At 41.2% G+C, this 26,215-nt stretch overlaps 1 pseudogene; it reads right to left on the reverse strand.

Moving 5' to 3' along the window:
- The window catches only part of LOC122907334, a 32,707-nt pseudogene extending 25,922 nt beyond the window's left edge, over positions 1–6,785 (reverse strand).
- Between the last annotated feature and the right edge of the window lie 19,430 nt (positions 6,786–26,215).

Below are 26,215 nucleotides of genomic sequence, written 5' to 3' on the forward strand. Positions count from 1 at the left end.
AAACAAACAAGATGCTAGTGCTCCCTGCTAGGAAATAGCTCATTTCTTCCCTCCTTCCTCTCCCCTTGCTCACTCCATGTCAGTCATACCAGCCTTCTTTCTGGGCCCCATGGACAGGCCTGCAAACCTGGAGCTTCTTGGGTCTGGACTGTTCTTCCCCAAACTGCCCCTGGTTGGTTCATTCTCCTCAGTCAGTCAGATCTCAGCACAAAGGACATGTTTGCCAGTGCAACCAACTGAAGGGCCATCTCTCACTCCTGATCTCTCTCCTATAGCAGTCCACATTTCCTTTGGAGTGCTTGTTGTAATTCGTAATTGTGTATTTATGAAGCTATAAACTCCATGTTTTGTTCATGATTACATGCCCATAATCTGAAACAGAGTTTCTGATAACTATCTATGGAATAAATGAATGAACGAACAAATGGATGGATGGTCAAGGCCACTCCCAGCCACCTAACTCTGCAGGAGGCTGGACAGTTGCCTGGCATGGTCCCTATTTCTCAGCCTCTTTGCCTGGTTCTCCTTCCTCACTCCGCAGACACAAACTCCCCCCTCTCCCTCCCATCAGCACTGTGCTCAGTGATGCACATTCAACTAAGCTCCAAGAAGGGCTGCTTGCTGGGCTTGTGTGTGTTTCTGGACATCTAGAGAGCAAATTCTGCACCTACATGTCATGGATCCCTGAGTACAGACTAGGCTTTTGGGAAACCCTCTGTGATGTTTTTGACCTAGGCATTGACTTAAGGAAGATCCTTATTAAAATATATGTCCAGGGGTTCCTGGGCAGCTCAGTCAGTTAAGCATCTGCCTTCAGCTAAGGCTTTGATTTCAGGGTCCTGCGATCGAGCCCCACATCAGGCTCCCTGCTCAGCAGGGGAGTCTGTTTCTCCCTCAAGCTCTCTCTCATTTGCTCTCTCAAATAAAAACAATAAAATCTTAAAAAGTGACAACGAAAACTTGCATACCTGAAGATGGTGCTTATTCTTGAAGATATCATAGATGACCACAGTGTGAGCACAGACATACAGAAGAACTCACTCGTTTTCATCTTGAATGTAGTAAACAGGAAGAAAACTTTTCCATCGGAAAGACCAAGTCATGGTCTGGAAGACAAAGGCAAGACCAACAAGACATTGAGTGTGCTGAGCCCAGAACTGTGATGCCAGGCTCCCCTGGCACAGGCTCTGGAGAGGAAGGATTTCACATCATCAGTCCAAAGTGAGGGAAATCACTTCAAGAACGTCCTCAATGGCATGCTAGGGTGTGGAGGACCATTGAATCCATGATGCTGAATGAAAAGGGTGACACACTGTGCAGGGTCAGTCCGATCCATAGATATGGAAAGGAGCCCAGTGGCTGCTGGGGTCCTGGGGAAGGTGGTCAGGGAGTGACGCCTAGGGGATATGGATTTCTTTTGTGGGGGGATGAAAACATTCTGGAATTAGACAGTGGTGACAGCTGCACAACAATGTGAACATGCTAAAAAGCAATGGATGATACACTTTCAAAGGGTCAATTTTATGAGAATGTGGAGAAATTGGAACCACTGGGCACTCATGGTGGGAATGTGAAATCGTGCAGCTGCTGTGGAAAACCCCAAGGAGGGCTCTCCAAACACTGAAAGCAGAATTAGCTTATCATGCAGCAATGGCACTTCTGGATACCTAGCTCAAAGAACTGAAAGCAGGGTCTCAAAGAGACATTCACACGCCCATGTTTATAGCAGCATACTTCACAGAAACCAGAAGGAAGCCAAGTGTCCCATGATGGATGAAGGGATGAACAACATGTGAGTGTTGTTCAGACTTCCACAGAAAAGAGATCCAATGCTCTACGACATGGGTGGGCCTTGGGGACATCACGTAAGTGAAATCCACCAGTCACAGAAAGACAAATATGGTAGGATTCCACAGACATGGTCCCAAGAGGAGTCAGATCCATAGACACAGGGACAGGGCTGGGGAATGGAGAGTTGTTCAATGGGTAGGGAGTTTCCGTTTCACGAGATGAGTTCCAGGATTTGGTTGCACCACAGTGTAAATGTACCTACTACAATGCTGTACACTTCAAAATGGTGAAGATGGTAAATTTTAAGGTTGCCTGGGTGGCACAGTTGGATCAGTAACTGACACTTGGCTTTGGCTCAGGTCGTGATCTCAGGGTTGTGGCATCCAGCCCAACATCGGGCTCCAGGAATAGTCTGCTTAAGACTCTCCTCTGCCCTTCCCCACCCCTCCTCTCTCTTTCAAATAAATAAATAAATATTTAAAAGAAAGATGAGGGGCACCTGGATGGCTCATTCATTGGCTGTCTTCCTTTGGCTCAGGTCATGATCCCAGGATCCTGGGATCGAGCCCCTGCCAGGCTCCCTGCTCCTCAGGAAGCCTGCTTCTCCCTCTCCCACTCCCCTTGCTTATGTTCCCTCTCTCACTGTGTCTCTCTCTGTCAAATAAATAAATAAATAAAGTCTTTTTTTTAAAAGATGATAAATTTTACTTTATGTGTATTTTACCACAATTTTAAATTTTAAGAAAGTAAATTTAATGGTATGTGAATTATACCTTGCTTTAAAAATAAAAGAAAGTCAACAGTAAACAGAAAGAATGTCCTATCCTCCTAATCCCCAGAACCTAGACTGTTCAGTACCTGACACATAGTGAGCACGTAATATTGCAAAATTCAATTTACTTCATGAAAATGTATGGAAGGGGGAAGTTACAGTATAGTCACTAAGGAACTTCATACAAAAGGCAATTATTCAGCTGGGAATATTTGTATTTGGTCCTCATATACATTTGTTCCCTGGAAGAATAAAGCACAAAGAGACAAAATTCCCTAAGCATGATTAAAAATTCCATATTCAGGGTGCCTGGGTGGCTCAGTGGGTTAAAGCCTCTGCTTTTGGCTCAGGTCATGATCCCAGGGTCCTGGGATCAAGCCCCACATCAGGCTCTCTGCTCAGTGGGGAGCCTGCTTCCCTTCCTCTCTCTCTGCCTGCCTCTCTGCGTACTTGTGATCTCTGTCTGTCAAATAAATAAAGAAAATCTTTTTAAAAATCCGTATTTCCAGGAATAAATCCAAGATAAAAATTTTCTGAAATGAAAAATCAGAGGTATTATAAATGACTACTACTTTTAATTCAATAGTAGTTTACTTATGCACATTTTTTGTGTGCAAAGTCTTTTATAAAAATCATGGATGTGATTAAAACAGTTTATAAAACTGCGGATTCACACAAAGAGTATTATTCAGAAATAAAACGAAATGAACTAGCAAGCCAGGAAAAGACATGGAGAAATCTTAAATGCATTTTACTAAGTGAAAGGAGCCAACCTAAGGAGACTTCACAGTGGGGACACCTGGGTGGCTTAGTTGGTTAAGTGTCTCCCTTCGGCTCAGGTCATGATCTCAGAGTCCTAGGATCGAGCCTTTCATTGGGCCTCCTGCTCAGCCAGGAGTCTGCTTCTCTCTCTCTCTCTCTGCCCTTTCCCCGACACATGTTTTCTCTTGCTCTCTCTCCCTGACAAATAAATAAATAAAGTCTTAAAAAAAAAACCCTTCACATTGTATGATTCCAACTACATGCTATCCTGCTATCCTGGAAAAGCAAAACTATGAAGACAGGGGGAAAAAAATGGTGGCTGGGGAGCAAGGGGGTGAAGGCAGGGATGGAGAGTGGGGCATGAGGCACTTGAAGGCAAAGACACAAGTCTGTAGGACACTACAATGGTGGATATACCTCATCATACCTTAGTCAAAGCCCAGAGAATGTCACACCACCAATTGTGAACCCTAAAGTAAAATATGGACATTAGTTAAAAATACATGTCAACATGGGCTCATCTCCTCTAACAAATGTTCCCCACTAATGAAGATATTAACAAAAGGGAAACCTGGTGGGGGGCACAAGGGAGTATATGGGAACTCTGTACTTTTCATTTCATTTGCTATCAATCTAAACTGCTCCAAAAAATAGTCCTTTTCAGGGCATGTGGCTGGCTCAGTCAGTAAAGACTATGCCTCTTGATCTCGGAGTGTTCCAGCCCCATGCTGGGTGTAGAGATTACTTAAAATAAAAACATTCCATTTAAAAAATTAACCGAGGCCAATTAATTGAATGTGGTAGCGTCTAAAGTGATGGCTAAGTGATTAGAGACTTTTAGCAACTGACTCACTCAGTATTAACAGGATCTCCTTGCTCCAGCAGCGCTCACACTCATTGAAAGCACGTGCTATCAGCTGATGCTGGGCACTAGTGTTACCGTTTGTGGTGAATGGTCATGGAGCTAGCCAGCTCTTACAGCAACCTTCCAAACGTGAACACAAAACGCTATGACCCAAAGCAGATTTCACTGCACTTGACAATCATCAAAGAGTCCTTCTCATAAATGCACGACACCTTATTTTCTTGGTGGAAGTTGGCATCCACGGTGATGCCTACTTACCAGAAGCACTCTGAATTATTCCAGGCCTCTGGGGTAAGGCATGGGACCCCAAAGGAAAAGGGAGATGCTGCAGGCAGAGAGAGAGAGGCAGGAACATACTGTTGAAGCCCCTTTGGTGAGAACAAATCAGAAGTAATAAAAACGGCCATCCATAACAGGGCACCGGTTGAAGTTAAAATGAGGAAGTGGTTCTATACTCCCTGATACAGCAAACCCTCTGAAACATACTAAGTGGTCATAAAGAAGATCTGACTGGTAAAGAAAATAAAACCTAGCTTGTGTGGTGTGTGTGTGTGTGCACACACACAGATGTGTCTGTGGATGCCCAGGAAAAGGTCTGGAAAGGTATACAGTTATACCAAACTGGAATGGTAGTCACTTCCAGGAAATGGATTTGGCATGGTCTGTGTGAGAGGAGGAATCTACCTAAATTTTAATTTTGTTTTTAATTTTAACTTATTTATTTTTAGAGAGGGGAGGGCCAGAGGGAGAGAAGCAGAGAGAATCCCAAGCAGGCTCCATGCCCAGTGCAGAGCCCCATGTGGGGATCGAGCTCACAACCCTGAGATCACAATCACAACCCCAGCTGAAATCAAGACTCAGACACTAAACCAACTGAGCCACCCAGGTGCCTCTACATTGATTTTTTTTTAAAGAGAACCTATTAATTTTAACAGGAAGAAAAAAGGGGGGCACCTGGGTGGGTCAGTGAGTTAAGCCTCTGCCTTTGGCTCACGTCATGATGCCAGTGTTTTAGGATCAAGCCCCACATCGGGCTCTCTGCTCAGCAGGGAGCCTGCTTCCCCCTCTCTCCCTGCCTGAACTTTGTTTACTTGTGATCTCTCTCTCTATCAAATAAAATTAAAAAGAGAGAGAGAGAGAAAACCAATACAGGAACGGGAACAGAAAGGAACAGAAAGAAGATGTCCTCAGGGGCTAAACAACTTTGCAAGGGAGGTGGTCTAGAAGAGTTGAGTTCTGCAGTGAGCCCACGTCTAACAGGGGACCCAAACCCCTGGCATGCAGGACACTTGCTCTCATTAACGATATTCCTGGATGTCATGCTAGCTGGCTAAACAAGCCAAAAGTCTTCACGGGCTCTGAAACTTGTTCTATCTTTCAGACTGGACAAGCCCGTTTTGACCTTGAACTCCACTGTTCAAAGTAAACCCAGTCTACAGAAACGAGGCTGTCATTTGTCTGCATCTCCCACTAGGTGTTTGCCATCATCCTCATCATCACTACCATCCTTGCCACCACCACCACTACCATCTAGATGTGAACACCCATCCAGTGCTCACTATGTGTCAGGAACTACATTAAACACTTTACGTGCATCTGATCGCTTACAAATCGTCCAAAGGCAGAATCTACAGGGAAAAAGAGAGGTGAATCCTAGGAAGCAATTTTCAGTGGCACATGGAGGAGGAAGGGAAAAACTCTCCTCCTCTTCCTTCTCTTGGTAAATAGTAATATTTGTGGGGGAAAGGCAGATGCCAGTCGACCCCCTGGTGCCTTTCTCAGTGGCTTTCACTTTTTCCATACCTTTTGCTTTCTGGTCCCTCTCCAAACGTGCAGTTTTAGGAGCCTGTAATGTTTTTAGGAGATTGTGAAGAGGTATCAAGCCATCTAAGGTAGAAGAGGTGAGGAGAGGAGGGATAGGGGAAAGGAATGGAGGAGCAGGAGGAGGAAGTGAGAAGAAGAATGGGGAGGAGAGGGAGAGCTTGTCCTTGAGTCTCCCACAAGAAAGGGCACCCTATGTAACAGACAAACCATGTCCAGAATTTCCTGCCTGGGGAGCAACACTGTCAGACCCAGATGTCAGGCCCAGAGGCAGCACTCCTGTCACACATGTCTCGCCAGAGCCCTGAACTGAACTTTAAAACATACGAGTCTATTATTAGTTCAAAAGGATATTTCTGGTGGTATTTTTTCTTCCACATGCATAAAATCCTCTTATTTCACAATGCTTTTAAAGCACTAGAGGACACTAAAAACCATGTTACACTCCCTTACCAAAGGATACATGTTGGCACAGTCATCCTTTCAAAACAAGATGTCCTCGCTGGTAGACACCAGTGATTTCTCTGGGATCTCTGCTTTGGACTGGAATTCTTCCTCTCCTCTCTCACTTAAGACTGGTCATCTTTTTTCCTCTCTCCTTTCTCGTCCCAGTTCATCCTGAGGAATCTGGCCAATTTTCTCTCCAAGCTCACTTGAGGGCTGTGTTTCAGGGAAACTAATCTCTGGTTCCTCAGAACTGCTTTGATCCAAATCAAGAAATTTTCCTTTTCAGCTCAAGTCTCTTAAAGGCTCGTGCTTGCTTCGGCAGCACATATACTAAAAAAAAAAAAAAAAGTCTCTTAAAGGCTCATTTGTTTTCAAATGCTCTGATTCTAACGCATCCTTTTACTCTCCAAGGGTTCTCTTAAAAAAGAAATAAAAGAAGATTGTGATTCCAAATACAGTGTATAGCTGCTTCATTCCCTCCTTTACTTTTCCTTCTGTTCCTACTCAACCAGCCTTAGTGTTCCTCTCACACTGGAACTATGAACTGTTTCAAAAAGGTACCTGGGGGGCACCTAGGGAGCTCAGTTGGTTGAGTGTTTGCTTTTGGCTCACGTCATGAACCTGGGGTCTAGGATGGAGCCCCACATTGGGTTTCCTCCTCAGTGGGGCATCTGCTTCTCCCTCTCCTGCTCTCCCCCCGTTTGTGCTCACTCTCACACTCTGTCAAATAAATAAGTAAAATCTTAACAAATAATAATAATTTAAAAAATAAAAAGGAGCCTGGGACATTTTGTACTTAAATAACATGAATCATGCATGTGCCAGGTTTGTTCTTGGCCTATGAGCAAAACCACACAGCAAAACTATTCTTCTAAGTGGCATTGGCCATCTCCAAGGATGGGCGAGTCATAGTCACTCTTACCCTTGGACCACAGCTGAGTTCTCCTTCGCAGGGAGGGAGCCTACATTACTATGATCACGCTGACTCTGTTCTAAGAGAAGTGCATTCCAACTAACCCCCAGGAACTCTTTCTGTCAGCTCCCCTGCACACCTTCTCCAGGAGGCCTTCCTTGACCATCCTCCTACCTGGGCTAAGTGTCCTTGATTTTTGTTTTTTAAATATCTCTCATGCATCACTCAATCACTGCACTTAGGATATTGTTTTATGGTATTCAGGTATCAGTCCGCCTCCCTATACAACCTAGAACTCCTTAAGAGAATGGACTGTATCTTATTTGTATTTTCCCCATATCCTGGAAAATGATAAGCATTCCATGATTCTGAATGAATGAATGAATGAATGAAAGAATAGATGAATGACTTAAAATTACTACTTACTAGGGAAGTTCCTGATATGACTGACTGGGAATCAGTCAGTGTAAGTATCTCCAAACTGGTCACGGACTTGGTGATTTCTTGAGGCTTCACTTTGGTTTCTTCCTAAATGGCAGCCTCCTCCCCCTGTGCTTCTCCAGCCTTTTCCTCTGTTTCTTCTCTGACACCCTCCTCCTCTTGGCCATATTCTTCCCCTCTTCCTCCTCCTCCTCTTCTTTTTCCTCTTCCCTTTCCTCCCCTTCTTCCTCCTCCCCTTTCTCTTCCACTCTTTCCTCTTTCTCCCATTCATCCTCTTCATCCCCCTCTTCTCCTTTCTTTTCTACTCCTCTCCCCTCCTATCCTGACTCCTCTTCCTCCTCCACTTCCTCCCCTTTCTCCTCTACTCCTCCTTCCTCTCCTTCCTCCTCCTCTCCTTCCTCCAGAACTCCTCCCTCCTTCCTCTATTCCTCTCTCCTCCCTTTCTCCACTACTCCTCCCCTTCCTGCTTAACTCTTCCCTCCTCCTCTTCCTCCTCTACTCCTCCTTCCCCTCTTCCTTTTCCTCCTCCTCTTCCTCCTCTCCTTCTTCCTCTTCCCCTCTCTCCCCTTCCCTTCTTCTTCCTTCCCCTCTTCCTCTTCCCCCTCCTCCCTTTCCTCCTCCTCTTCCTCTTCTTCCTCCTCCCTTTCTTCATCTGATACCTCCTTTTCCCCTTTGTCCCCCTCCTCCCTTTCTCAGTCCCCCACCTCCTTTTCCCCTTCCTCCCCCTCCTCTCCAACCTCCTTTCTCCCTTCCTCCATCTCCTCCCCTTTCTCCTCCACTCCTTCCTCCTCTTCTCCTTCCTCTTTCTTCTCCTCCTGCTCCCCCTCCTGCTGAGCCTTTCTCTGTACTAATATGTCATCTTCTTTCAATTTTCCTGTTGCATACTTTCCACCTCTCTATCATATTGATTATACTCTTCTTCCACTTCTGTTTCTTCATCTTTTTCTGCTTCTTCTAGGGGGTACTCCCCTGCACCTGACATTCTTCTTTGTGGAGTTTCCTTTAGAGAAATATTGACCATAACCATCAGCAGTTCACTCTGTTTCCCATTTTAATTTCCTAGTGCATGAATCAATCAATGAACTGTACAATACCAGCTCTGGTTCCTTTCCACAGGAATAAAAAGAATTTTATACTTCTGGGAAAGCCTGTACCTAATCGGAAGCATATTGATGCCAGGGCCTCTCATCTTTCCAGGAATAGTTTTAGAGCCCTTAAACTCACTTTGTATATATCCATATTCCCACAGGCAAGCAAAATGATAACCCAGGCATTAACAACAATTCTCATAATGTAAATAAGGACAGATGCAGCGGCTTAGTGGTTAAAAGCGTGGGCTTTGCAGGCGGCCTCTCCTAGCACCCGATCCTGGTTCCACCACTCACTTTGCTTTGAGACCTTGGGCAAGTCGCTGTACCCTCAGAGTGCATATTTGCTCACAGCAGGATAAAAGTCAGAACCCTAAATTCTGGGGTTGAGATGACCTATGTAAAATGTTCAGTGCAGCTGCCACAGAGGGCTTGAGAAAGGCAGCAATCGTTTACAAAGTTTAACAGCCTTCTAACATAGTCTCTCATTCATTTTTTCCGACAAACTGGAGTTTGAGGCTCTGGGAGTTGAATGACTTAATGGCCTCACACCACTGGAAAGAGGCAGACCTCTCTAATGCTCGGTTCCTCCAGGTGGAAAAAGCATTGCTAAGATTTCAAACCCGAGGCCTTGAGTAGGGGGCCTGCTCCAACTGCAAACTTTGCCAGTACACCTTGATGCGGGGGCCCAGGGGAGGGGAAGAAAGTGTGGGGGGTCTGTGGGGAAGGAGAGGGGGACACAACGTCAAGGTGCTGCTCCTTCCTCCAGCTTAGGTCTCCCTGAGACCTGCCTGGACCCCTTCCCAGGTGGGGCACCAGGCCTTCCCACACCAGGACCCCCGCCCCCAGGTCACAGAAGGCCTCAAAGTCCCAGCCCTCCCATCGCCTGGACCCCTGGGTTACCTCCCCAGCCTCCAGCGGCCACTGCTTTCTCCTCCTCGTGCTCCCAACCTATGGTTGTCACCCAAGCCCCGCCCCAAGTTAACCGCTACCAGGGTGAGCCGCCTTCGCGTCTCTAGGCACGCCCCCTGGCGGTCAGCGGGAGAGAGGCGCCGCTGGGGCCCCCCCTAGTGAAATTAGCCTTCCTTGTCCCAACCACTGTCTTCAGCTCCCTCCCCCAACTTTTTTCCAAGGCGCCAAGGCCCGAGAGGCGGAATGGTGGCATCTGCAATTCTGACTTTCTGAAGATTAGGTATGAGCGGTTTGGTAATATCCTCCTTGTCAACAGCAAACTAAATTTCCCGCCGCCCTGGCTCCTCTGAGAAGTTGACCCCCTTACTGGACATGCAGTCGCCCGCGGCGGTGCCCGCGCCACCCCAGGCCCCGCCCTCATTGCCAAAGGACGTGCCGCTTTTGCCCTCGTGCTCCTGCTGCAGGCCGCGGAAGTGCAGCAGCGGGAACTCCAGCAGGTGCGCAGGCTGGTGCCTCACCACCTCCATGGTGAAGCCCTGCAGCAGCTCCGTCAGTCCCGCGGGGATCTCCATGCACATCCTGCCTGCCTCGCCTGGGGCTCCGGGGCGCTGCCCTCGTTGCCTCCCTGGACCCGCCTGAGGCCCCGCGGACCCCAAGCGAGCCGCTCCGACGGCGCTGGAGGTGCTACTCTATGCTAGCGCGGCGCTCTGGGCCCAGGCGGCCTGGCTGGCAAGCCCTGGGGCTGGCACGCGCTGGGGCTCCCAGCGCTCCGCTGCTCCCTGCAGCAGCAGCGGCGGTGGCTGAGGGAGCACGGCCCCAGGAGGGCGGGCAGCATCTTGGGCTCCTCCCGCTTGCCCCAGGGCCACTTCTCTCCCCACCCCTCCCACTCTCCACCATTGTTCATTTTTGTTAAGGATTTGTTTTGTTTTGTTTTGTTTTAGGGAAAGAGCACACATGAGTGGGGGAGGCGGGACGGGTAGGGCAAAGAGAGAGTTCTAGTGGACTCTGCCCTGAGCCCAGAGCTTGCCTCAGGGTTCAATTGCAAGAGCCTGTGATCACGACCTGAGCCAGAACCAGGAGTTGGGCACTTCACTGAGGGTGCCGCCCAGGTGTCCCTAAGCTGTTTTTAAAAAAATTTCTGGAGAGGGTCGCCTGCGAGGCTCAGTCGTTTGAGCGACTGCCTTCAGTTCAGGTCAAGATCCCCTACTTCCAGGATCTCGTCCGGTGTTGGCTCCTAGCTTCTTGGGGAGTCCGCTTCTCCCTCTGACCTTCTCCTCTCTCATGCTCTCTCTCACTCATTCTCTCTCAAATAAATAAATAAAATATTTTAAAGAAAATTTCTTGAGACTTGTTTTATGGGCTTGAATGTGGTTGATCTCAATGAGTATTTCCTGGTCCTTGGGTATTCTGCATTTGTTGGGCTTTGTGTTCCAGTGCCAAACAGGTCAAGTAGGTTGAATGGATTTTTAGGTCTATTTACTTCCCATTTTTCTATCTTCTTGTTCTATGAATTATTGGCAGACGAGTGTTGCATTCTCCCAATTGAATTGTGGATTTGTCCATTTCTTTCTTATTTTTTTTTTTTCAGGATGTTTTTGTTTCATGGATTTTGAAGCTTTCCAATCGGATGCAGACACCTTTATGATGGCCATGTCTTTCTAAATGGATCCTTTGTTGTTCTGAATTGTCTTCTTTCTCTGTTCATTATATTTGTTGTCTTTCTATTGTCTATTGTCAAGACCTATTAAATTCAGCCTTTTAGGATTAGTATGTGTACGGTATAGCCCTTTTCATAATTTTTCTTTTCACAAAATCTGTATTATTCTCTGCATCCTTCTATTTAAAATTAATTTTTCACTGACATATTTAGGTCTTTTATTTAAATAGAATATGAATAGCTACTTCTTAAGGTAATTGTTGAAATGTTTAAGTCGAAATCTACTACCTTGCTAGTCATGTTTTCTTTTTCCCGTCTGTTCCTTCTTCCCATTTGACCTGCCTTCCTTTAGATGAACTGAGACCTTTGTGGGATGCTATCTTCCTTCTATTATTGGCTGTCACATGGGCAGTGAGAAATGAGTAGGTCATTCTGACTCTTTCTAAAATTGTTCTTCAACTTGTTTAGGGAATCTGTAGAGTAACCTTTATTTTAGGGATCATGGAGTCCCACTACTAACTCATGATCCTTCCTGGGTCTATACTGAATATTCTGACTGGCCGGGGCCACTCCTTACAGAGAGGATGACCCCTCTGCTTTCCAGACTAACTTTTATAGAGCAAAGGCCATGTGGTTGGGCCTGGCCACACATAGCTGGCCAATGAAATTGTAACACACAGAGAAAGTGTAAGACCCGTGGATCCCCTTACCCAAGAATTCAACACTGCCACAGGATGCAAACAGCAAGAGGTTCTTTATTGTAGCGCAGGCGCCTGCGGGTGGTCAGCAGCTCCTGCTAGCTGAGCACACCAGGCTGGGGTGGTACAGGATTTTTATAGACAGATACAAACAAGTTTTGGATGGGGCAGAGCTGATTGGCTGACAACTTGAACATTTGAAAAAGGCATACTTGGTGTTTGCGGATTGGCTTTGGAGGACCCGCGCGCGAAGAAAAAGGCGGGAAGGGGGAGTGAGTAGGGGGAGTTGGACCTTATTACTCAGCAGAGAAGCATCCTGCCTACGTGACTATGCGGCCCCCTGCCTCCTGCTTATGCCTCGGCTATTAGCAGAAGGTATCTTGTTCAAACAGGAGACCAGTATCACCCCCTAAAAGCCAAGTTGTTACAGAAAGGCAAAAGAGCAGTTAATTAGTTAACTGGGGGAAGGGTCTTTCAAAAGCTGCACAGTTATGCTAGGTGACCAATTGAATTACAAATTACCGTAGTAGACATTTGAACCAACCTATCACCTTGTTCAGAATTGGTGCCCAAAAGGTGCCCAAAGGGTAGGGCCCATACTCCTTGGTAGCTAGGAGACAGTATACACCCCCACTGACTGAATACATCCACCTGGCCTGACTCACCCTTGTATTTGGACTTTGTTACCTGGGACTGGTTTCTGGGACTTGTTTTTAAGTAAGTTCCCCTGAGGGGGCAGACTCAATTTAAGTTTTACAACAAAATGGCAGTCAACAGGGGTGGGGCTGCTCTGGCTGAATAGGCCCTTACAATCAGGACACAAGTCCTATTGGATTAGGGGCCCACCCTACTCAAATATGACCTTATGTTAGCTACTTACATCTACAGGGACCCTATTTCCAAATAAGGGCATGCTCCCAGGTGCTGGGGTTTAGGACTGGGGTAGTTTTTATGTATTTTGTTTATATATATATATATATATATATATGCACATACACACACATATACTGAGATTCTAAACAAAAATGTTTTATTAGCAAAAAAATTATATATGTATTATATATTATGTATATATATTTATATTTATATATAAAATACATTATATATTATTTTATATATTTTATATTTTATATATATTATATAATATATAATATACAAGTTTTATATATTATATTATATATAATATATTATATATAAAAATATATATTTATATTAAATTATATATGTATATATTTCATATAAATAAATTTTATATTTACTTAAAATTTATTTATATATAAATATATTATATATTATATATTATATAATAATATTTATTTACATATTTATATATAAAATTTATTCATATATTTATTTAAAATTAAATACATTCTATTTTTTTTTTTCCCCCGCAATTTATTTATTTTCAGAAAAACATTATTCATTATTTTTTTCACCACACCCAGTGCTCCATGCAAGCTGTGCCCTCTATAATACCCACCACCTGGTACCCCAACCTCCCACCCCCCCGCCACTTCAAACCCTTCAGACTGTTTTTCAGAGTCCATAGTCTCTCATGGTTCACCTCCCCTTCCAATTTACCCAAATTCCCTACTACTCTCTAACGCCCCTTGTCCTCCATGCTATTGGTTATGCTCCACAAATGAGTGAAACCATATGATAATTGACTCTCTCTGCTTGACTGATTTCACTCAGCATAATCTCTTCCAGTCCCGTCCATGTTGCTACAAAAATTGGATATTCGTCCTTTCTGATGGAGGCATAATACTCCATAGTGTATATGGACCACATCTTCCTTATCCATTCATCCGTTGAAGGGCATCTTGGTTCTTTCCATAGTTTGGCGACTGTGGCCATTGCTGCTATAAACATTGGGGTACAGATGGCCCTTCTTTTCACGACTTCTGTATCTTTGGGGTAAATACCCAGGAGTGCAATTGCAGGGTCGTAGGGAAGCTCTATTTTTAATTTCTTGAGGAATCTCCACACTGTTCTCCAAAGAGGCTGCACCAACTTGCAATCCCACCAACAGTGTAAGAGGGTTCCCCTTTCTCCACATCCTCTCCAACACATGTTGTTTCCTGTTTTGTTAATTTTGGCCATTCTAACTGGTGTAAGGTGATATCTCAATGTGGTTTTAATTTGAATCTCCCTGAGGGCTAATGATGATGAGCATTTTTTCATGTGTCTGATAGCCATTTGTATTTCTTGATTGGAGAAGTGTCTGTTCATATCTTCTGCCCATTTTTTGATGTGTTTGTCTGTTTCGTGTGAGTTGAGTTTGAGGAGTTCATTATAGATCCTGGATATCAACCTTTTGTCTGTACTGTCATTTGCAAATATCTTCTCCCATTCCGTGGGTTGCCTCTTTGTTTTTTTGAATGTTTCCTTTGCTGTGCAGAAGCTTTTGATTTTGATGAAGTCCCAGAAGTTTATTTTTGCTTTTGTTTCCTTTGCCTTTGGAGACGTATCTTGAAGTTGCTGTGGCTGATATCAAAGAGATTACTGCCTATGTTCTCCTCTAAGATTCTGATAGATTCCTGTCTCACGTTGAGGTCTTTTATCCATTTTGAGTTGATCTTTGTGTACGGTGTAAGAGAATGGTCGAGTTTCATTCTTCTACATATAGCTGTCCAGTTTTCCCAGCACCATTTATTGAAGAGACTGTCTTTTTTCCACTGTATATTTTTTCCTGTTTTGTCGAAGATTAATTGACCATAGAGTTGAGGGTCCATATCAGGGCTCTCTACTCTGTTCCGCTGGTCTATGTGTCTGTTTTTATGCCAGTACCATGCTGTCTTGGTGATCACAGCTTTGTAATAAAGCTTGAAATCAGGTAAGGTGATGCCGCCAGCTTTATTTTTGTTTTTCAACATTTCCTTAGTGATTCGGGGTCTCTTCTGATTCCATACAAATTTTAGGATTATTTGCTCCAGCTCTTTGAAGAATGCCGGTGGAATTTTGATCGGAATGGCATTAAAAGTATAGATTGCTCTAGGCAGTATAGACATTTTAACAATGTTTATTCTTCCGATCCAAGAGCATGGAATGGTCTTCCATCTTTTTGTGTCTTCCTCAATTTCTTTCATGAGTGTTCTATAGTTCCTCAAGTATAGATCCTTTACCTCTTTAGTTAGGTTTATTCCCAGGTATCTTATGGTTCTTGGTGCTATAGTAAATGGAATCGATTCTCTAATTTCCCTTTCTGTATTTTCATTGTTAGTGTATAAGAAAGCCACTGATTTCTGCACATTGACTTTGTATCCTGCAACGTTGCTGAATTGCTGTATGAGTTCTAGTAGTTTGGGGGTGGAGTCTTTTGGGTTTTCCATATAAAGAATCATGTCATCTGCGAAGAGAGAGAGTTTGACTTCTTCATTACCAATTTGGATACCTTTTATTTCTCTCTGTTGTCTGATTGCTGTTGCTAGGACTTCTAATACTATGTTGAACAAGAGTGGTGAAAGTGGGCATCCTTTCTTGTTCCTGATCTCAGTGGGAAGGCTGCAAGCTTTTTCCCATTGAGGATGATATTTGCTGTGGGTCTTTCATAGATAGATTTGATGAGGTTCAGGAATGTTCCCTCTATCCCTATACTTTGAAGCGTTTTAATCAGGAACGGATGTTGGATTTTGTCAAATGCTTTTTCTGCATCAATTGAGAGGACCATGTGGTTCTTCTCTCTTCTCATATTAATTTGTTGTATCACATTGATTGATTTACAAATGTTGAACCATCCTTGTAGCCCAGGGATGAATCCCACCTGATCATGGTGGATAATCTTTTTAATGTGTTGTTGGATCCTGTTGGCTAGGATCTTGTTGAGAATCTTAGCATCCATATTCATCAGTGATATTGGTCTGAAATTCTCCTTTTTGGTATGGTCCTTGCCTGGTTTGGGGATCAGGGTAATGCTGGCTTCATAGAAAGAGTCTGGAAGTTTTCCTTCTGCTTCAATTTTTTGAAACAGCTTCAGGAGAATAGGTGTTATTTCTTCTTGGAAGGTTTGGTAGAATTCCCCAGGGAATCCATCAGGTCCTGGGCTCTTGTTTTTTGGGAGATTTTTGATCACTGTTTCAATCTCGTTATTAGATATCGGTCTATTCAGGTTGTCGATTTCTTCCTGGTTCAATTTTGGGAGTTTATAGTTTTCCAGGAATGCATCCATTTCATCTAGGTTGCTAAGCTTATTGGCATATAACTGTTCGTAATAACTTCTGATGATTGTTTCTACTTCCTTGATGTTAGTTGTGATCTCTCCCTTTTCATTCATAATTTTATGAATTTGGGATTTCTCTCTTTTCTTTCGGATTAGTGTAGCCAGTGGCTTATCGATCTTATTGATTCTTTCAAAAAACCAGCTTCTAGTTTCATTGATACGTTCTACTGTATCTCTGGTTTCTCCCTCATTGATCTCAGCTCTAATCTTGATGATTTCCCTTCTTATGTGTGGAGTTGGTTTGATTTGTTGTTGATCCTCCAGTTTTTCTATATTTATTTTTATTTTATATATTTTAAATTTTATATATTATATATAATTTATTTATATATGTTTTTATATATATATAAATTTTTTTGCTAATAAAACATTTTTGTTTAGATTCTCAGTCTTCCTTCCTTTCATTACAAGGTTATCTGCATGTTTTTGGTGCCTACTGAACATTCTACCACCTCTACCTCATAAATCTCCAGGAAAGTTATTGTTACCTAAAGTCATCTGCCATCTTTTTATAAACAGTTTGCATCTTTTTGGAGTTTACAGTTTTTTTGGTATTTAATATCTGTTTATGTGCTGATGAAGATGACTTCCATCCTACTCCTTCCTTCTGAATTTGTTTCTTTTTGTGAAAGTCAATTCTCTAGTGTTTTAAAAGAAGGATTTATAAAAGCTAAATGGTCATTCTTTGTAAGTCTACATTCTTTTTTCTCATTTTGTATGTACTTTAAGTGACCAGAGATTTGGAGGCTGACAGCATTTATCAGCATTTTAAAGATATAAAGGGAAAAAATGTATTTTCGAAAAGGGACGTAGAAAGTAATGAAGCAAAAAAAAAAAATGCAAGACAATGGACAAAAATTTAGGGGCTCAGTAATTTCATGAAATGTAAATGGGTTGTATACTCTAATTAAAAGATTAAATTTGTTAGATTGCATCAATACACACATACACACATAATGATGTGCTGCTTCTAAGAGAATCATAATAAGCTCACCAAGGCAGAAATAAAATTTTGTAATATTGAACATCTAAAATTGAACAAGTAGGGCGCCTGGGTGGCTCAGTGGGTTAAACGGCTGCCTTCGGCTCAGGTCATGATCTCGGGGTCCTGGGATCGAGTCCCGCATCAGGCTCTCTGCTCAGCAGGGAGCCTGCTTTTCTCTCTCTCTCTGCCTGCCTCTCCATCTACTTGTGATTTCTCTCTGTCAAATAAATAAATAAAATCTTAAATAAATAAATAAATAAATAAAATTGAACAAGTAATCTACAAACTTAGAAGTGGACATCCTAGCCAGTATAATAAGTTATGGAGGAAACATTAAAGGTATAACAACTAGATAAAATGATTGAAATTTGTATAGAAAGATATTCTAAAAGAATGCACAAAGTATTAGAATCAGGAAGTGAATTAATCAAGGTCATAAGATATAAATTAAAAATTAAGAAAAATTCATTGGAATTCTGTGAAATATGAACAAAGGTTGAAAATCGTATTTATGAGAGCACCAAAACTAGGACTTAATCTATCCAAAGAGTTTATACAGTCTCTACACAGAAAGTCTCCACACAGAAAACCATAAAATATTACTAAGGGGAATTTATGATCTAAATAAATGGGATGTCAAATATGCTAATATGTTACATATGTTAATAGAACAGGTTCATAGCTTTGATCATCAGTATGGTAAAGTTTCAATTTACCCCAACTTGATTTAGAGATTCAATGCCATCCCAGTTTCATATCTAGCAAGTGCCTGTGTACATTGAGAAGCCAGTTCTTATATTTCCATGGACATGAAAAGGACTAGTAATTACCCAGGAAATTTGAAGAGTAAAGCGAGAGCAAGAGTGAGGGAGAAAGAGAGTGAGAGGAGAATCTGATGGGATTGGATTTATTACAAAAAGACTATTGAAATGACCAGAGAAAACAGACAAACAAAAAAGGGCAGACTTTGACAAAGCAGTGCTAAACCTGTTGAATATCCACATGGAACAAAATAGCCTAAAACTCTAAAACAGACTGATGTAGACTAAATACAAAAGATGACATCACAAATTTTCTAGAAGGTAAAATACAGAAATATTTTTCTGATCTGGGGGAGGTGGCAAAGATTAGTTGAACAGGACACCAAAAACATGAAGCATAAGAAAGGTTGGGAAGCTGTACTCTCCTCATTAAAAGGTAAAAAAAAAAAAAATTGCCCACCAAATGACAAGACTAAAATTATGAAAGGCTCTATCAATATACCAGCTAAGTAACTGTATACAAAAGTAGATAGGATAACTATGAATCAATAAAGAAAGGTTAGTAACTTAAAAACAATGAAAATACTTGAACAGATATATCCCAAAGAGAAAAAAATCAGCCAATAAATACATGATCCTCAGTGATCATGAAAGAGCAAAAGAAAACACAATGTGTTAGTATTAACATACATAAGGCAGACCCAAAAAAGTGTTCATTAATAAAACTTCTTAAATAGGTAATGTAGGGGGGCATCTGGGTGGCTCCATTGTTAAGCATCTGCTTTCTGCTGGGGTCCTGATCCCAGGGTTCTGAGATCAAGCCCTGCTTGGGGCTCCCTGCTCAGCAGGAAGCCTGCTTCTCCCTCTCCCACTCCTCCTGCTTGTGCTTCCTCTCTGCTTGTGATCCCTCTCTCACTGTTTCTCTCTTTCTGTCAAATAAATAAATTCTTTAAAATAAATAAGTAAAAATAAAATGGAGACACATGGGGGTACTAATGAACAACAATATTTTTGTTTGTTTTTTAAGATTTTATTTATTTATTTGACAGACAGAGATCAGAAGTAGGCAAGAGGTAGGCAGACAGGGTGGGGAAACAGGATCCTTGCTGAGCAGAGAGCCCAGTGTGGGGCTCGATCCCAGGACCCTGGGATTATGACCTGAGCCAAAGGCAGAGGCTTAACCCACTGAGCCACCCAGGCACCCAGATTTTTTGGGGGGGTTGTTCTGTGATATATATATATATATATATATATATATATATATATTTCCAGTATAACATATTTCATTGTTTATGTTTAACACTCAGTACTCCATGCTATACGTGACCTCCATAACACCCACCACCAGGCTCATTCCACCTCCCACCCCCCTCCCTTCAAAACCCTCAAATTGTTTTTCAGAATCTATAGTCTCTCATGGTTCATCTTCCCCTCCAATTTCCCCTCAATTCCCTTCTCCTCTCCATCTCTCCATGTGCTCCATGTTAGTTCTTACACTCCACAAAGAAGTGAAACTGTATGACAATTGACTCTCTCTGCTTGACTTATTTCATTCAGCATAATCTCTTCCAGTCCCGTCCATGCTGATACAAAAGTTAGGTATTCATCCTTTCTGATGGAGGCAGAATACTCCATAGTGTATATGGACCACATCTTCCTTATCCATTGATAAGGAAGGTCTATTGAAGGGCATCTTGGTTCTTTCCACAGTTTGGCGACCATGGGCATTGCTGCTATGAACATTGGGGTACAGATGGCCTTTCTTTTCACTACATCTTGTATCTTTGGGGTAAATACCCAGTAGTGCAATTGCAGGGTCATAGGGAAGCTCTATTTTTAATTTCTTTAGGAATCTCCACAATGTTCTCCAAAGTGGCTGCACCAATTTGCATTCCAACCAACAGTGGAAGAGGGTTCCCCTTTCTCCACAACCTCTCCAACACACGTTGTTTCTTGTCTTGCTAATTTTGGCCATTCTAACTGGTGTAAGGTGGTATCTCAATGTGGTTTTAATTTGAATGTCCCTGATGGCTGGTGATGATGAACATTTTTTCATGTGTCTGATAGCCATTTGTATGTCTTCACTGGAGAATTGTCTGTTCATGTCTTCTGCCCATTTTTTGACATGATTATCTCTTTTGTGTGTGTTGAGTTTGAGAAGTTCTTTATAGATCCTGGATATCAGCCTTTTGTCTATACTGACATTTGCAAATATCTTCTCCCATTCCGTGGGTTGCCTCTTTGTTTTGTTGACTGTTTCCTTTGCTGTACAGAAGCTTTTGATCTTATCAGCATTTTTTTAAAAGATTTTATTTATTTATTTGAGAGAGAGAGACAGTGAGAGAAAGCATGAGTGAGGAGAAGGTCAGAGAGCGAAGCAGACTCCCCATGGAGCTGGGAGCCCGATGTGGGACTCGATCCCGGGACTCCAGGATCACGCCCTGAGCCGAAGGCAGTCGTCCAACCAACTGAGCCACCCAGGCGTCCCTTATCAGCATTTTTTAAAAAAGATTTTTATTTATTTATTTGACAGGAAGAGACAGCAAGAGAGAGAACACAAGTAGGGGGAGTGGGAGTGGGAGAAGGAAGCTTCCTGGCAAGCAAGTAGCACATAAGATGCAGGCTTGATCCCAGGACCCTGGAATCAAGACTTGAACCAAAGGCAGATACTTAACTACCAAGCCACCAGGCACTTCAAGGCAGCCATTTTTATTTCTGTATTTAAGAAAATGGTTGTGTCTTTAACTGATAGATTTTCTTCTCGATTGGAGGTGAAAATGAACAAAAAAAGACACCATTTTTCTTGGTGATTATTCCAGTCTCCACCTCATCTAAAGCATGTTTAAACAACAACTTTATCAGAAACGCATGTTCATACTTGTTAAATGAAATATCCTTCATGGTACCACAAATATGAAAAATATCTACATGACATAAAAGAATTAATAACTGGTTTTTAAGAATTGCCACCTCGCAGGTTTAAAGATGGGTTATTTCAACCTGATTTTCTTTGTTGTTGTTGCTGTTTTGTTTAGTATAAAATCTATTCCTTTAATCTTACAGATCCTTCTTGAGTTCATGGTTCATTCCTGGTTTAATATGCAGAATTTGGGGTCCTTTAAAATAATGTGATTTTGGGGTCCTTTAAAATAATATGATCACAGCAAAAAGTAAAGTACCATCTTATGCATTGGTCACTGGCGACTTTAGAGGATACTGATATACTTTTTAATATCATACATAAAAGAGAGGGACTAAAATTTGGGGATTACTAGGTAATGGGGTTGTGAACAGAATTGTTCACTGAATGACTGTTATCTATACTAACATTTAGTCCCTTTTTGGAAAACGTATTAGAGGCTATGATAAGTGTGCTACATTCATTATTAGTGCATTTGCTTTTTACAAGATCCCAAAACGAGTTTCCTCGTTTTAGAAGTGATGAGATCACAGCTCATAAGATGAGGAGCTAAAGGGCCCTAAAAGACAGTATAGTAATTAGTTATATGTAAATTAGAGAGTAAAGTATCCACATAGCTAGAAATGGTCATATCAAGTAAAAATTGTCTCTCAGTTGGTGTTTCCCTACAAATGGGTTTTCTTACAATGTCAATGTCAGACTATTGACCATGTAAACTTTTTTCTCCCCAGTTTTATCATTTTGATAATTCTTCTGGAAAAAGTAGAATTGGAATACATGAATCCTGATTCTCAGGGGATTGTCTCATCATTTGACTGCATATGTTCATGATCCAATTTTAGAAACTTGGCCAATTCAATTTAAAACATTCTAGTTTGCTAATCACCCTCCAGGAATGACTGCCCAAGAGATGGGAGAACCTATGTTGGTAACTGATTCAGCCTTATCTTGCTCCAACTACATTTTACTATAAGCAAAATAATTTATGGGTAACGATTACAATGATTCCAACCATTATTTTCAGAACAGCTTTTCTTCCACTAAATGTGAGGAATTTAATAATTTCCTTTATCAAAATTACATGTCACTAGCATAGAGCTAATCTCACACTGTAATCTCACTTGTCATACAGTTTGCAGGTTTGAGGTACTCTGAGTGTAGACTGTGCAATCAAATAAACTAATTTGCATTTTAAAATGCAGTTTATGTTTATTTTAGTTTTCTTCATGTTAATAATATTGTATTTCTTTATGGCTGATGTACCACAGGCAGTATAGAAATTACTGGACTTTATGAATATTTAACAAAGAATAGCTCTTTTTGGATGATGTCATCTCTTTTCAATACAATAAGGGATTACATTTGTAGAAAGCTTTTTGTTCGGAAATTTGTAGAAGTTTTAAATAGATGTTTTATACTGATTATAAGCATCTTAATGTTTGAAGGGAACTTAAGACTCCCTTAAGATCCCCTTAAGATTTTGGATACAAGACATGATATTTTCCCCTCATTTTTTAATAGAATTGCCAAGTATATAAAAGGTCAGATGAGTTGTCTAAACTCACTCAAGAACTGTTAGTCACAGAAGGGAGATAAGCATGCAGTTTTTCTGGTTTTTTTTTTTTTTGTATATTTATTTGTTAGCTTTTAAATATTTTATTTCTTTATTTGACAGAGAGAGAGATCACAAGTAGGCAGACAGGCAGGCAGAGAGAGAGGAGGAAGCAGGCACTCTGCTGAGCAGAGAGCCAGATGCAGGGCTGGATCCCAGGACCTTGATATCATGACCTGAATCCAAGGCAGAGGTTTTAACTCAACTGAGCCACCCAGGTGCCCCTATTTGTTGTTTTTTAAAAAATCTGATATATTGTCCTAGTAATCCACAGCCAATATGATTATTTAAGATTAAATGGTAAGGAGGGGCATCTCAGATTTTTTCCATATCATTCTTATTTAGGAGTATATAGTACATAGTACCTAAATAATTTTGAAGATAAATTGCTGAACCCTGGGTGATAAATATGAAAGAATATCAGGTTTTCAGATACTGAACATTTGAAAGCAACATTTCTCTGGGCCACATAAAACCACTGGTTCCCCACATATATCAAAATGTCATTCTAGGAACAGAAATGATTTTAACCATAACTTATAATTCCATGTGTCTCTAAAACACATATAGCATTATGTGTTTTAAAAAATATATAAAGATTTGTAGAATACTCATTAATAAAGTCTATTTGAAATTCACTATGCCAGGCATTTTCATAGACATTTAGTCCCTACAACACTTTTTCATTATGTAAAACAACTATTACTACTTTTCCATTTCATTATTTTGTTTTACCTTTTCAATTTTAATGATTAAAAAAAGCTGAGGGTAATATAGTTTTGGAGTGATAGATTTAGAATATTTTCCAGGTCTTAATTCAAGCTATGGTTGTAATTCACCATATTCTGATACTAATACTCTTGTTATACAATGTTCTGTTTGCAAGTCAGCTGTCCTTGTCTAAATTATGCTACCTGTCGCTGTAATAGAGGGGAATTAACTTGCTGTCAAAAACAGAGAAAGTGGAACTTCCTATCAGTGAGTTCAAAAATATTGTTATTCTAAATAGTGAGTGACTTGACTTCAGGCGACATGGTTTTCATGGGTAATTGGGAAACTCTGGCTGTGTTAATTTAAAAAAGAAAGCGAGAGAATAAATTTTAAAAATAAATAAATAAATAAATAACATAAACAGTGGTACAAGAAGCAGTATATTAAATAAAGAATTGATTACTATTTTAAATTCATAATCTTGGTAAATAAACTGGTGGTTTTAAATGATACTTGAAAGTCTGTACACAGTTCTGATGTATTCATGGTGACTGAAATAGCATAGATATTTGATACAATTTTAGAAGACAGTGATTTTTCAAGGGTGTAGTTTTCCTATATTTTATAAAGGTAAAAACACCAATTTTGCCTTCAAGTAAGAATTTTGAAATTTCATTCGTATGTAGGAGCACTGTCCAATACTCAGTAGTTCCTCTAATTCATTTTAACTTTTACTTGAGTTTTTTTTTTAAGAAGAGATCATGTGGAGGCTAGAACAGTATTTGTCTAAAATATAAATCATTACCATTTATACATCAGCTCACATTTTTTCTTACTGCAATATCAATAAAAACTTGTATATTTATTTGTTACTTTTATTCTAAATTAAATATTTTATTCTAAATTAAAGGAAAGGGAAATTGTTACTATAATCTCACTCAATTTCCTAGAATCCACTCTTCCTCCAAATATAAACTGAATATCTAGAAATGTAAATGTTCTTATTTATACTTGCTTGTTTTCAAAAAAGTAAAAAATGTATTGTGTGTCATTTTTTTTTGAAAGCCACTGAGAGCTCAAGATGAATGAGTATTCTGTTATTTTAGGGTGGAATGTTCTATCTGTATCTATGAGGTCCATCTGGTCCAATGTGTCATTCAATGCTCTTGTTTCTTTTTTTTTTTTTTTTAAGATTTTATTTATTTATTTGACAGAGAGAAATCACAAGTAGACGGAGAGGCAGGCAGAGAGAGAGAGAGGGAAGCAGGCTCCCTGCTGAGCAGAGAGCCCAATGTGGGACTCGATCCCAGGACCCTGAGATCATGACCTGAGCCGAAGGCAGCGGCTTAACCCACTGAGCCACCCAGGCGCCCCAATGCTCTTGTTTCTTTATTGATTTTCTTCTTGGATGATCTATTACTGAGAGTGGCATGTTAAGATCCCCTACTATTAATGTATTCATACCAATATGACTCTTTATCTTGACTACCAGTTGTCATATGTAGTTGGCTGCTCCCATATTGGGGGCATAGATATTTACAATTGTTAGATCATCTTGGTGGATAGACCCTTTAAGAATGATGTCATGTCCTTCTTTACCTCTGACTACAGTCTTTAGTTTAAAATCTAATTTATCTGAAATGAGAATCACTACCCCAGCTTTCTTTTTAGGCCCATTGGCATGAAAAATGCTTCTCCATTCCTTCACTTTCAGTCTGGATGTATCCTTAGGTTCCAAATGGGTCTCTTGTAGACAACATATGAGCAGGTCCTATCATTTTAACCAATCTGCAACCCTGTGCTGTGTTATGGGTGCATTTAGGCCATTCACACTGAAAGTGGTTATTGAAAGATATGTTTTTATTGACATCATGTTGCCTGTGAAGTCCTTGTTTCAATAGATTGTCTCTGTAAATTTCTGTTCTATGTCACTCTTGGGTTCTTTCTTTTATACAACCCCCATTACTATTTCTTGTAGTGCTGGGTTGGTGGCCACATACTCTTTTAAACCTTGTTGGTCTTGGAAGCTCTTTATCTCTCCATCCATTTTGAATGCCATCCTTGCTGGATAAAGTATTCTTGCATGTTCCTCTCATTAAACGCACTGAGTATGTCTTGCCAGCGCTTTCTGACTTGCCAAGTTTCTGTGGACAGGTCTGACATGATTATGATGGACCTAAGCTGTATGTAAGGAATCTCTTCCCCTTAGCTGCTCTCAAAAGCTCTTGTCTAAAATTATGATTTGTCAGTCTTGTTATCAAGTGCCTCGAGGTCTTTCTAGATTTGTTCATCTTGGGGGAGTGGAATTTCTACCTCTAGGACAGGAACATTGGTTCCATTCCCCAGATTGGGAAAATTTTCATGAGAATTTGTTTAACTATATCTTCTAGTCTTCTTTCTTTTGCCTCCCCCGCAGAGATCCCAATACTTCTGACATTAGAACATTGCATGACACCATTTATTTCCCTATTCTGTTTTCATGGCTTCTAAGCAGTTTGTTCCAGGCCTCCTCCAGTTTGTTCCAGTTTCTCTCTCTCATTTTGTCCTCTACATTATTATTTCTATCTTCTGCCTTGGTTACCCTAGCTGTTAGAGTATTTAGATTAGATTGGATCTCACTGATAGCATTTTTAACTTCTTCCTGGGCAGCTTTCATTTCTTCCCTAAAAGATTCCATGTTGTCAAATGGTATTCTCCAAGCTAGTGACTGGCTGGGTAATTGTTACCCTGAATTCTCTTTCTGACATACTGTTTATGTCCATATCCAGTAGCGCTGAAGGAGAGGGCACAGTCTCTCAATTTGTCCTCTGTTGGGTGTTCCTCCTCCTAGTCATTTTGGT

Source organism: Neovison vison, chromosome 5, assembly GCF_020171115.1.
Source record: "Neovison vison isolate M4711 chromosome 5, ASM_NN_V1, whole genome shotgun sequence".
Classification (NCBI taxonomy): domain Eukaryota; kingdom Metazoa; phylum Chordata; class Mammalia; order Carnivora; family Mustelidae; genus Neogale; species Neogale vison.